Here is a 12,319-nt window from a genome sequence, read left to right as displayed (position 1 = left end):
GCGGTTACAGACCTTATGAACAAATACTGGCATGCAGGCAACATACCACCAGAGTGGAAACACGCGAAAATCACTTTTATTCCTAAAGCGGGTAAGAAACTCAGCACTGAGAATCTACGCCCAATTTCATTAACATCATGCCTAGGCAAACTCATGGAGCATGTCATCCTCAATAGGCTCCAAAACTATGCGGAGGACATGAACCTCCTACCTGAAGCAATGTTAGGATTCAGGGCCCAACTATCTACCCAGGACATACTCTTGCAGCTTAACAAGGACATAATTGAAGCTGACGAGGGAACAGGAACGAAAGCAATATTGGGTTTAGACCTTGTTAAAGCTTTCGACAACGTCACGCACAAAGCCATTTTGACAAACTTGTCAGAAATCAACCCCGGAGAAAGGACGTACAACTACATCCGATCCTTCCTCACTAACAGAACAGCAGTGATAACGGTCGGAACAATAGAGTCTGCCCCAATCACACTAGGAAGTAAAGGAACGCCACAGGGCTCCGTCCTGTCCCCTTTCCTTTTTAACCTCTCCCTCATCAAAATTCCCCCCAAACTGGCACAAATACCAGACCTACATCACACGTTCTATGCAGATGACATCACACTTTGGGTAACCAAAGGATGCGAAGGCTACATAGAAGACACACTCCAAGCAGCAGTGGACATCATTGAGGCATGCGCATGGGAATCCGGCCTCACTTGTTCTGAGCAAAAATCTGAACTCTTCGTGATCCGTCGTAAACAAAGAGGTAGGCGTACCACGACATCCCCCCCGCAAATAAACGTCTATGTTAATGGACGATCTGTCAAAGAGGTACAGACCATGAGGATACTGGGGTTGTATTTACAAACAAATGGAAAGAATACTGACACACTCACTAAGCTAAAACGCACGGTAGAAGCGACGGCGCGATTAATCCGCCGCATAGCTAACCGCAGACAAGAGGTGAGGGAAAGAGATTTATGCCGACTAGTGCAGGCCTTTGCGCTAAGCAGGATACTCTATGCCACCCCTTATCTCAAATTTTCGAAAGCAGAAAAGGACAAATTGGATAGTATGATACGGCAGGCCTATAAGGCTGCGTTAGGACTCCCACTAAATGCCTCAACTGAAAGGCTTATGAGGTTAGGAATACATAACACCTACAATGAACTGAAAGAAGCCCATTTAATGGCTCAAACAGCGCGATTAGCCAATTCCAGAACTGGCAGGAGTATTCTTACCAGGCTCGGAATTAACTTTCAACCTACGAATAACGATGCTAAAGTAGATTTACCCCGCGACTATAGGACGGCCCTACTAATCAAACCACTCCCCAAAAACATGCACCCCTTACACCATGAGGGTAGAAGACAAGCAAGAGCCAAAGCCTTACATAACAAATACAGACAGTGCGCTGGAACACTTTATGTAGATGCGGCAGAATACAAAAATACCAATGCCTTTGCAATTGTGGTTGTGAACGAGAATGGTGACCACATCGTCTCGGCGACAATCAAAACGAAATCCTCTGAAACGGCAGAAGAGGCGGCTATAGCCCTCGCCCTAGCGCATACCCAAGGGAGCATCATCTTCAGCGATTCCAAAATGGGTATCAATAATTTCGCTAAAGGGCGAATTACAAACACCTCCCTTAGAATCCTTAACGCAACCAAATTCTCACCAAATTATTCCGAATTGATATGGGTCCCAGCCCATTCGGGGAATCCGGGGAACGAGGCAGCCCACAATAAAGCCCGAGGTTTCGTCGACCGGGCAGTGGATGAGTCTGGCTCCCTGAATTTCACGAAGGACTCCATGATCACATATCATGATCTCACCAATCATTTTAAACTAGAGAGGAGAATTTTCCCCCCTCCAGACAAAAGACTTACTAAAGAACAAGAGGTTACGTGGCGTCGTCTACAGACGAGATCGATACGCACCCCATCACTCCTCGCGCACATTTATCCAGATCTTTACAACCCAAACTGCAAACACTGTGGCCACCGTGCTACCTACGATCACATCCTGTGGGACTGCAAAATAGAGCCACCTCCGGGTGATCTAGTTACAGCTCCTTCTCTCGAGCGGTGGGAGACCGTGCTGGCTAGCTCTGACCCCAGAACGCAAGTTTTGGCGGTGGAGTGGGCTGACAAAGTCGTCGAGGGCTATGTACTCTCGACCACTTAACGCGACCTCTTGCCAAGCTCTTCCCGGCGAATAAAATGTTTTACAATCAATCGAGACAGTTACTGCGCAACTTTCTTTCGTCAAATACAATCTTCGACTAGTGTCTACTGAGATATGCGAGACAGTTAATGCGTAATTTCCTTTCCTCAAATACAATTTTCATTTTCTTCACTACGGCCCCTCTTTCTTCTTTCACTCCACTTCCTCCCTTCCTGTACGGTGCGGCTCAGGTGTCACCGAGACGACAGAGAATTACTGCGCCATTTACTTTCCTTAAAAAGCGTTGCGTTCAAAGGGTAAGGCGTCGCGCCGAACGGGTGGTGGCGTTCAATGGACTCAGTGGCAGCGCTACAACACGCTGTCGCGTTCCACTCCTTAAGGCGAAGCTTAAGCGTCATTAATTGCCAGTTAATTAATGCACCAACAAAATGTGAAGTGAACAATCGCGTAGCAGAATGCAGCACTCAGGCTTTCGCCTTTCAGCACTTTAGCCGCTAAAGTTCCTTGTAATTTTTTTCGTGTTGATGATGAAAACTTTATTTATAACAAGGGAGTTTTGGACACGTCGGTCCTTGGGCCCCCGCACGGCCCCACTGCACTCAAACGTTCATGTCCCGGAGGCTCATGACGCTGGCAGCCCGGCCGGTGGCGATGGCTTGCTTGGCCGGGTCCTCGGAGCGCAGTAGGGTCTCCCAAGCCTCCCAAGTGGTAAGGTGCTCCAGGCCCCGCGGGGGAGGATCATGATTCTCAGCATGGCTTGCCTTCCGTCAAACTTAAAATGTTTGGTTTGGTTTATGGGGTTTAACGTCCCAAAGCGACTAAGGCTATGAGAGACGCCGTAGTGGAGGGCTCCGGAAATTTCGACCACCTGGGGTTCTTTAACGTGCACTGACATCGCACAGTACACGGGCCTCGAATTTCTCCTCTAAAGAAATTCAGCCGCCGCGGCCGGGATCGAACCCGCGTCTTTCGGGCCAGCAGCCGAGCACCATAGCCACTGAGCCACCGCGGCACGTTAAACGTGCATTGACTAGCAGCTATAGGCTTAAAGAATGTCAGCTAAGGCGTCTATTGTATGAAAACGACCATGACATTCTTGCAGTACAAGAAACAATGGTAGATAGTGAGAGCGCGACAGACGCTATGTTTGAGCAGTTCGATCTGCGTTATAAAGTGCGTGCTAGCAAAGTCCTTCAATGTTTTGGTGCTAGTCATGCAGTGGGGACATCAGCGGGCTGTGTTCTGTTACTTAAGAACGGTCTTGGTATCGAGGAACAAGCAGTGGTTTGTTGCACAAGGGGAAGGTTTGTGCTCTGTGATCTGCTGTACGGGGAGGAAAATTTGAGAGTTATCTGTGTGTATGCTCCTACAAAATCGCGTGAACGTGTTTTGGTTTTCCAGGAACTATATGCGTACCTCGAACGCAGTAGACTTGTCATTCTTTTGAGGGATTTCAATTGTGTTCTCAGTGCAGATGACTCAGCGATTACCGAAAGCGAAAGTGCTGTTTACTTGAAAGACATTGAAAAGCATTCACTTCAAGACGTAGCCCAGTTTGCAAAGCGAGGAATGAGGCGTCATTACACACATTTTCAACGGCGTAGTCATGCTAGGCTAGATAGAGCTCACGTTTCCCTTGAGCTAGCGGTGATTTACGATAACTACATCGTCGAACCGGTTACATTTAGCGATCACTGTTGTTTCATATTCACCATGGGAAAGAACGTGACATATCAAGCGAAATTCAGCTTGGACTTGTGGAAGCTCCATGCAGAATTATTGAAGAATGATACGTTTCTTTTAGAAACAAAGAACGTGTTAGAAAAAGTTGGTTGAGTTATGAGAAGAGCCAGGCAGAAAAGTGGGAGGAATTAAAAGTTGATGTCAAAATGAGGGCTATCGAGAGCCCCGTAGAAATCAAACACGCTGAAAAAGCTGAACAAAAGAACCTAGAACAGATGTTGAAAGAATTAATTATGGAGGAAAATAGAGCTCGGGGCTATACACTGATCTCATCAGCGAAGTTACAGCCAAGCTTGGGGTTATCGATGTGACAAGATTTCAGGGAGCCGCGCAATCCGTGCACGAACAGATCACTGGCTGGCAGATGATATGCCCAGTAGGCGGAATTTGACGACGGAAAAAAGATACGCTAGAAGGAAAGATATGGTAGAAATCGAAAACAAAGGTACTCTGACGGATGATCCGAAGGAGCGAGGCTTTCAGTCAGTATTACCGTAATTTGCTCGCTTACAAATCGGCGGATGTACAGGCCTTTCAGGACGAATTTTTGTCTATTACCCCGATTGACGAGTGGAGACACTGACATCCTGTTTGCCGACTTATCAACTGCGGAACTGGAATACGCTATTGATGAGCTGAATTTGGAGAAATCGCCAGGTCCTGACGGGATAACAGCGGAATTTTATTAGGTGTTGAAACGCGAAACTGCTCTCATTTTACAACGCGTTTATGAAGAGTCATTTAGGATGGGTATTTTACCACCGTCGTTTTCCCGTGCACATACAGTACTTATACCGAAATCTGATAATCCTGCTAAGCTTAAGCAAGTGACTAGTTATCGGCCGATAAGGCTTACTAATGTTGATTAGAAAACTTTTATTTAAGTATTAGCCCCACCAGACGTGTGGAATTCAAGGGCGGACCATCTTCACGAATGTTCATGCCACTCGGAGTATACTGGAATGCTGTGACGCTGACTTGAGGCGAGTCGCAATGTTGCAAATTGATTTAGAGAAGGCCTTTGATCATGTATGTCATGTCATTCTCTTTAAAATCCTCGGACATGTCTGCGTTGGAGTAGTTATTTTAAAAGGGGTTAAAATGGCTTATAGTAACTGTACAACGAATCTGGTTGTTAACCGAGAGCTCACTGACGGAATTGCCGTTATAGCATCCGTGCGGCAAGGCTGCCCATTGTCATCGCTACTTTTCGCTCTGTACCTGGAGCCACTTTGCCAGAATGTATTAAATAGCAGCTGTATTTGTGGTTTTGAACTGTGAAGCATGTAAAATTAAAGTATTGGCTTATGCAGATGATGTGGCATTTTTTTTTGTAGCGACAACAGCAGCATAGAACATGCGATGTCGGTTGTTCACAGGTTTTGTGATGTAACCAATAGCGTTGTTAATCTAGACAAATGTGCGGGCCTTTGTCATGGGAACTGGGCATCAGCGCCTTTGTTTCATGCAAGTGTAAAATGGTCACATATCCCTTCCAAATACCTAGGTGTACCTCTTGACAAGTATCGCGATAACGATCACTTTTGGAAGGAGAAAATTCAAGAACTCTCCACGCGTACACAGAAATGGTCGGGAAACTGTCTGTATACGCGCGCGCAAACATACACTCTTAGAGAAAAGGTAGTAGTACTTACTAACTTTGGGGTAGTAACTGGTTCTCACATATGTTACTACCCTGTTAGTAACTGCAGTTAGTAATGGGGAGGTTAGTAACAGTTACTAACCCATTGAGTTAGTAACGGCTGCTACCCGCAGTTAGTAACGGGAAGCTAGTAGTATTTACTAAGAAAATGAATAGCAACTCGCATATGCTGCTAGGTTCTTCGTACGGTGTGCTGGCGTGGCTTTTCAAATTTGTGCGTACTCCAAAAATAAAAAAAAGCTTCACAGTCAATTTGACTAATTCCGGAATCCAGACAGAGCTATCAGAACGTGCTGGCAGTAAATCACACACATACCGCGCATTACATGTAGAAATTATGCGAGATGATGGCATCAACCACCTTACCGCGCGCACACGAAGACCAGAATGCAGGAAAAGCACAAGTCAGGAAGAGTCACACTCGAGCACTGCGCGTGCACATCTAGGGAAATCTTTCTCAGGCTTATATACTCCGTAAATCAGGCTCGCATTTACGGGCTAGTTGCTCGTACCGGTTGAGCTAAGATACCAGCGTTAATTATGAAGCTGAGATTGCAGAAACAGCTTAGTCTACTTAACAGCATGCCCCTGCAGAAATGTTTAATTACAAAACCAATTTATTGACATGACAGTCTGCGTGAGTTAAATTCTTTGACTTTATTTTGGAGTAAAAGGAACGGTTACTAACTAGGTAGTAACTGGCGACCACAGTTAGTAAAAAGGTAGCAAGGGCTACTTTTACTAACTATACTTTGAAGAGGGTAGTAAGTTGTAAGGGATCGTTAGTGGACGCGGGGTCATCGGAACGCGGCTGGGGGTGCTCAAAGCGAAGCGTCTCCTTTCTTGGAACGCGGCCGCTCGCGAACGCGCCGGCAAGTATACGGGTGTCCCCCCACCCGCGGTACCGATTCGCACACGTGCTGGCACGAATGTGTATTTGTGTTTGTTTTTATGTTTATTTAGTGGTAGAGAGGGTGGTTTTACCTTGTTGAAGCCGGAGGGCTGGCCATGCCCTTGAAGAACCAATCATGTTGAGAGCACAACATGATTGGAAGCTACGAAATGTGGGCCGGGCCTTTAGGGCTTTAAAACCGGGCCCCGGAGCTGGAAGCGGGGTTCTGCGCTAAGGTGAGATGCTACGCATCTTCGGCCACGCCGAGTAGGGGCCTCCCCTAGTATTAGCCAGTTCCACCTTTTTGATGATTTGTCCTTTTTGCTGCTTAATATGTCTCTAGTGCCTTAATTTGTATCTATTGTAAATATATGTATATAAACCTTTAAGTTTCCCTTGATCCCTGCATCTCGACTCTTCGAGAGACCGTCTCTGACGGGGCACCCCTGGTGCGAAGAAATAAGCTTCAGTCTTCGAGTTATCAACCGTCTCTGGCGGTGCACCTGTGGTGCAAAGAAGAGGAAGAAGAACCTGATCTTTACTTAAGTAGTCGGCAAAAAGTAATAGAACGAAGTCAGAGTTAGTAACTGCTGCAGTTACTACCTTTTTACTACCCATTTACTAACTTTTTACTAACTTTTTTTTAAAGAGTGTATGTGATGTATACCTGGTTTCAAAAGTGTGCTATTTGTTGCAGGCCCTTTCGTGCTCTCGACTTAGCCTTCAAAAGTTTCACTGTCTCTTCGATGTTTTTGTTTGGCATTCCTCATAGGAGAGGACTAAACGTGATAATTTATTTCTGCGTTTGTGAAAAGGGGGTCTTTCCTTGTCACTATCTGAGGCAGGTTGTGTCAAGATTTATGTTTCTTCGAGATCAACGCAATCCTTTCCTGCGGACTTTTATTCAAGTGAGGCTTTCCCAAACTTGCTTTCCCAAACGGTTTTGCCAAACTATGTTATTTCCGCTGTAGACGAGATGCGATGCAGTGTAAGTAGTTTTTTGAAAGAAGTGATCTTTGCTTTCCGGTTTCTAAATGCGTGCTTCAATTTGGAATACCTTCGAAATGTCACGCGTAAGAAATTGCTAAAAGATTTGCTTGACTGTGTCTTCCCCGTGCCAATATGTCGATCTGGAGGCCAAGGAAGAAATGTTTTAAAAAGAGTACAGAAAATGATGGTGCCAGCGGGTGTGAAGAAGTTTTTGTTCAAGTTGCACACTGGTACGTTGCCGGTTAAAACATGGATGGAGGAGAAGGGATTGTTTTTACCATGGGGGGTTGACTGCTGGTTGTGTCACAAACCAGAGTCAACAGAACATGTCTTTATTGATTGCTGGGATGCGCTGCTCTTTTGGGACGTGCTCCAGCCTACAATAAAGACTTACCCGTGACGCCGTATGGGATAAGATTCTTGGACGTTGAGCCGGATATTTATAAATACGATGTAATTTTCCTTCTTGGCCGGCACAGTACTGGGCGAAGCAGGATGGCTGTACGACATTGCGGTGCAGATGCGCGGTCTGTCCGACATTACTTCAAAGAAAACATATTTAAGCTGCGTGAAGTGTACAAGAAGCTATGTTTTAGAGATCAAGTTGTCGAGTTGATGGGAAAGTTGTGTTCCTTAAAACAGTTTTGATTTTCTCACTTGAGTGAAACTCATATTCACTCTTGATGTTTGAGAGTGCAGCGGAGAACATATGTTTGTGATCTGTTGTAATCTGTCAAAACAGGCAATAAAGACAAAAAAAAATTACCGACGATTACGTTACTTCCTAATGCGAAATTTGAGCGCAGCAAATAAGCTGTTTCACCTTTTCGATAGATTGAGGCAAAGGAATCGAGCAACACATGTATGCGCTATCACAGATTTTTTTTTTATTTTTCACACGTATTCCTTTAACAAAGACTGCACTAACAGTTCTTGACAGTCATGAAGGAAGCTTTGTGGTCGGAGAAATAGAGTGATATATGTTCGAATTGGTACACTAATGCTTGATTCTCAAAGACGAGATCTATACAAGTGCCTCGCGAGGTTGTCACAGCCGTGGGACGCGTTACGAGCGAGAGGAACGGGATGTTCTCCCGCATAAGTGTTAGGAAATTGCTGTTTGTCTTTATGTCAACATTAAAGTCCCCCACTACTAACATCGGTGTGGATCGATGGACGGTTAATGCGAGTTGCAGGAAGTGCACGACGTCTTTCGTGAGTGCGGTAGGGGCGAAGTAGGCAGCTACTACCAGCAAGCCGTTGGGCAACTTTGCGGCGCACAGTTCGCCAACTTCATGTGACGTGCCAAACATTTCGACTGGTATTGCAGAGAGACCTGTGCGCAAGTAGATAGCGACTCCCGCCGCTCTGTTGTGGTCTCTGCGAGCACCACAGCAGTATAGGAAATCTATGATTTCGAGAGGCTCTTCGGGATCCATCCAGGTTTCAGCAAAGCAAAGTACAGAGGAATGGCGCAGAATGTGATCGTGGTGTACGTCCTTGGCATGTGCGGCAAGGGAGCGTACGTTAAGAATGTGGTTGTGAATGATGAATCAATTGCTGCCAGCGAATGACGCGTCCATTGGCTGTCTGCGTGTGTTACTGATGTGTGGTTAACATGTTAAGCTTCGCCTGTAAGAGTGGAACGCGACAGCGTCTTGCAACGCTGCCAGGGAGTCCACAGAACGCCATCGCCAATTCGGCTGTACGCCTTGCTGGACGGTAAATTTATTTTTTGAGGAAAGGAAATGTTCTCTCGCATATCTGGGTGGACACCTGCACCTTGCCGTAAGGGAAAGGGGGAAGATGGGAGTGAACGAAGACGCCGTATTAGCTAGACGCGCCTTTGTTCATTCCAAACCATTCAGCTGGCATTACGGAGTGGCTAGCGTGCTCGTATCGCACTCCGGAGACCCTGGTTCGATTCCCCAACTCGACCAATTTCGTTCTCGGTTTTATTGATTTATGCGGTCTAACTAAAAGGTTAATTAGGCTACTTCATATTTATATTATTGTATTTCTATCCATCGCGTTCTGTCATTAACCTGTCAATTGTTGGAACTGTCTAGGATGTTCGACACAGCGTATATGAAACGAGCAACGTTTTACTGAGTGGGGAAGTGCGTGGTGGTGGAGGGAACGCGGCTTCGTACTTATCTGTTTTTTTCAGCAGCGTCTCCTTCCGCGGACGCTGTTGTCGCTGCGGCGCGCGTCTTTCTTTTCTTTTCTTCTGACCTCTTCATTCTCCTCTATATTAATTAGGCTAATTGATTAATTAAGCAATTAACTAAACTCAGTCCAACTTAGCTGCAGCATCACTATACGATCCCTTTGATTGGTTGCATGGTTACTAGCCTAAGTACAATTGGCCCCATTTGAAATTCGCGCACTGTGACGTCACGAGCATTTCGACCAATTGAAAAGCGAGACATTGGGGGCGGAGCTGGTTACGAGGCCGACGCCGACGACGACGCGAAACCCAGGAACGGACGCCAAAGAGCTGCGCTCTAAAAATGGCATGGCGGAGGGGTTAGCGTTCTCATCTCGCACTCCGGAGGCCCTGGTTCGATTCCCCATTTCGAACAAGTTCCTACTCGGTTTTATTTATTAATTCTAGGATTTTTCGCTCACGGCCAACGCTGCCGACGACGACACCGGTTTTTCTGCGAGACGGGGCCCTAAACAATCGCGTTAATAAAACGCGCTCTTCTTATGTCATACTCGCAGAGAAGCGCAGTTGCGTCGCCACCTGCTCTATGGCGTAAACTACGGGACGTTAAAATCGCAGAATGCTTCATGTCTGTTTATTTTACAACGTAAAAGCATGAGCAACGGGTGCGCTGAATCGTGAACTGGACATAATCCACCGCGGTGGCTCAGTGGTTAAGTCGCTCGTCTACCGAGCCGGAGTAGCCGGGCTCGAACCCAACCCCTGCGGCCGCGTTTCGATGGAGGCGGAACGCAAAACGCGCCCGCATGCTGTGTGCCGGAATTATTCCGGAGACGCCCACTACGGCACCTCCTTCTGTCTTTCTTCTTTCACTCCCACCTTCCTCCCCTCCCTTAGGCGCGGTTCAGGTGTCCACCGAGGTATGCGAGACAGATACTGAGCCATTTCCTCCCCCCTAAAAAAAATTGGCAGGGGCTTAGCTTTGGTTAAGCCTGGTAGGTTGCGAAAGCAAAAGCGCAGCGCCTCCAACTGAAGGAACGCAGTGCGCCGCGTCTACAGGACACGCGTGGCTACCGGCCGCCGCTGCGCGACGACTCAAAGCGTCTTCGGTAATTTTTTTATATTTTGTTTTTGATGTTGTTGCGACTGAGAAAGCTACAGCTGGTATGACGTCACAGCGGCAGAAGCGCCACAGGTGCGCAGCGCGGCAAACACACACCTAACTGCAGCCGGGCTATCTGAAGGAGCGAGTTGGTCGCCCATATGCACTCCGCTAAAGGTCAAACGTAACTGCGGCCGGGTCACGCAAAGGCTTGAAAGTGCGAGTAGTATTGCTTCCGCAATGAAAACAATTTTGAAGGCGAAAGCCTTTAATGTCTCATCGTTGTAAGCAGCAGTTGTCGACAGAAATGTCACACTTTTCAGTTGGTCGAAACGGTCGTGACGTAACAGTGCGCCAATTTCAAAAGGGCCAATTGTGCTTTGGCTAGTAACCATACAACCAATTGAACGGATCATATAGTGATGCTCCAAGTAAGTGGGACTGAGCTTAGTTAATTGCTTAATTACCCAATTAGCCTAATTAACTTTTCTAGTCAGGTCATATAAATAAATAAAACCGAGTAGGAAATTGGTCGAGCCCGGGAATCGAACCCCGGGCTTCGGAGTGCGAGACGAGCATGCTATCCACTCCGCCATGCCAGCTCGATGGTTTGGAATGAACAAAGGCGCGTCTAGTGAATACGGTGTCTTCGCTCACTGCCATCCTCCTCCCTTCCCTTCCGGCAAGGTTTAGATGTCCACCGAGATATAAGAGACAGATACATTTCCTTTCCTCAAAAACCAATTTACCGACGAGCGAGGCGTAGAACCGAATGGGCGATGGCGTTCTATGGAGTCCCTGGCAGCGTTGCAAGACGCTGTCGCGTTCCACTCTTAGAGGCGAAGCTTAACATCTTAACCACACATCAGTGACTGCACTTTAGGTAAAAAAAATGCACCCCCCCTCCCTGAACTTTGACGGGTGTCCACCGAGATATGGGAGACAGTTACTGCGTAATTTCCTTTCCTCAAATACAATTTTCATTTTCTTCGTTACGGGCCATCTTTGTCTTTCTTCTTTCACTCCCACTTCCTCCCTTCCTCTACGGTGCGGTTCAGGTGTTCACCGAGATGACAAAGAATTACTGCGCCATTTCCTTTCCTCAAAAAGCGTTGCGTTCAAACGGCAAAGCATCGCGCCGAACGGGTGGTGGCGTTCCGTGGACTCCCTGGCAGCGCTACAACACGCTGTCGCGTTCCACTCCTAAAGGCGAAGCTTAAGCGTCATTCATTAACACTTAATTAGTATTCAGCATCAATCAGTAATTAACCATCAATTAGTGATTCGTCATCACTTAGTAATTAGTACTCAATTACATTTGACGCCACCAGTGCCACAGAAGCAGTCAAAGTGGTGCGGAAAACGCTTTCGCCTCTACGCACTTTAGACAGTCAAAGTGCCCCTGAATTTTTACAAAAGCGCTTATGGCTATTAGGAAATGCAAGGCGCGGTGACTGTCTCACATCTCAATTGTCTGAGAAGACTCCCGATGCGCGCTGAGGAAGGCAAGACGGGAGTGAAAGAGGAAAGAGGCGACGTAGTAGAGAGCTCTGGAATAATTTCGGCCACCTG

This window comes from Amblyomma mixtum, chromosome 6 (genome assembly GCF_055824585.1).
Source record: "Amblyomma mixtum isolate Tamu chromosome 6, ASM5582458v1, whole genome shotgun sequence".
NCBI lineage: Eukaryota > Metazoa > Arthropoda > Arachnida > Ixodida > Ixodidae > Amblyomma > Amblyomma mixtum.
This window is presented reverse-complemented; position numbering follows the sequence as displayed.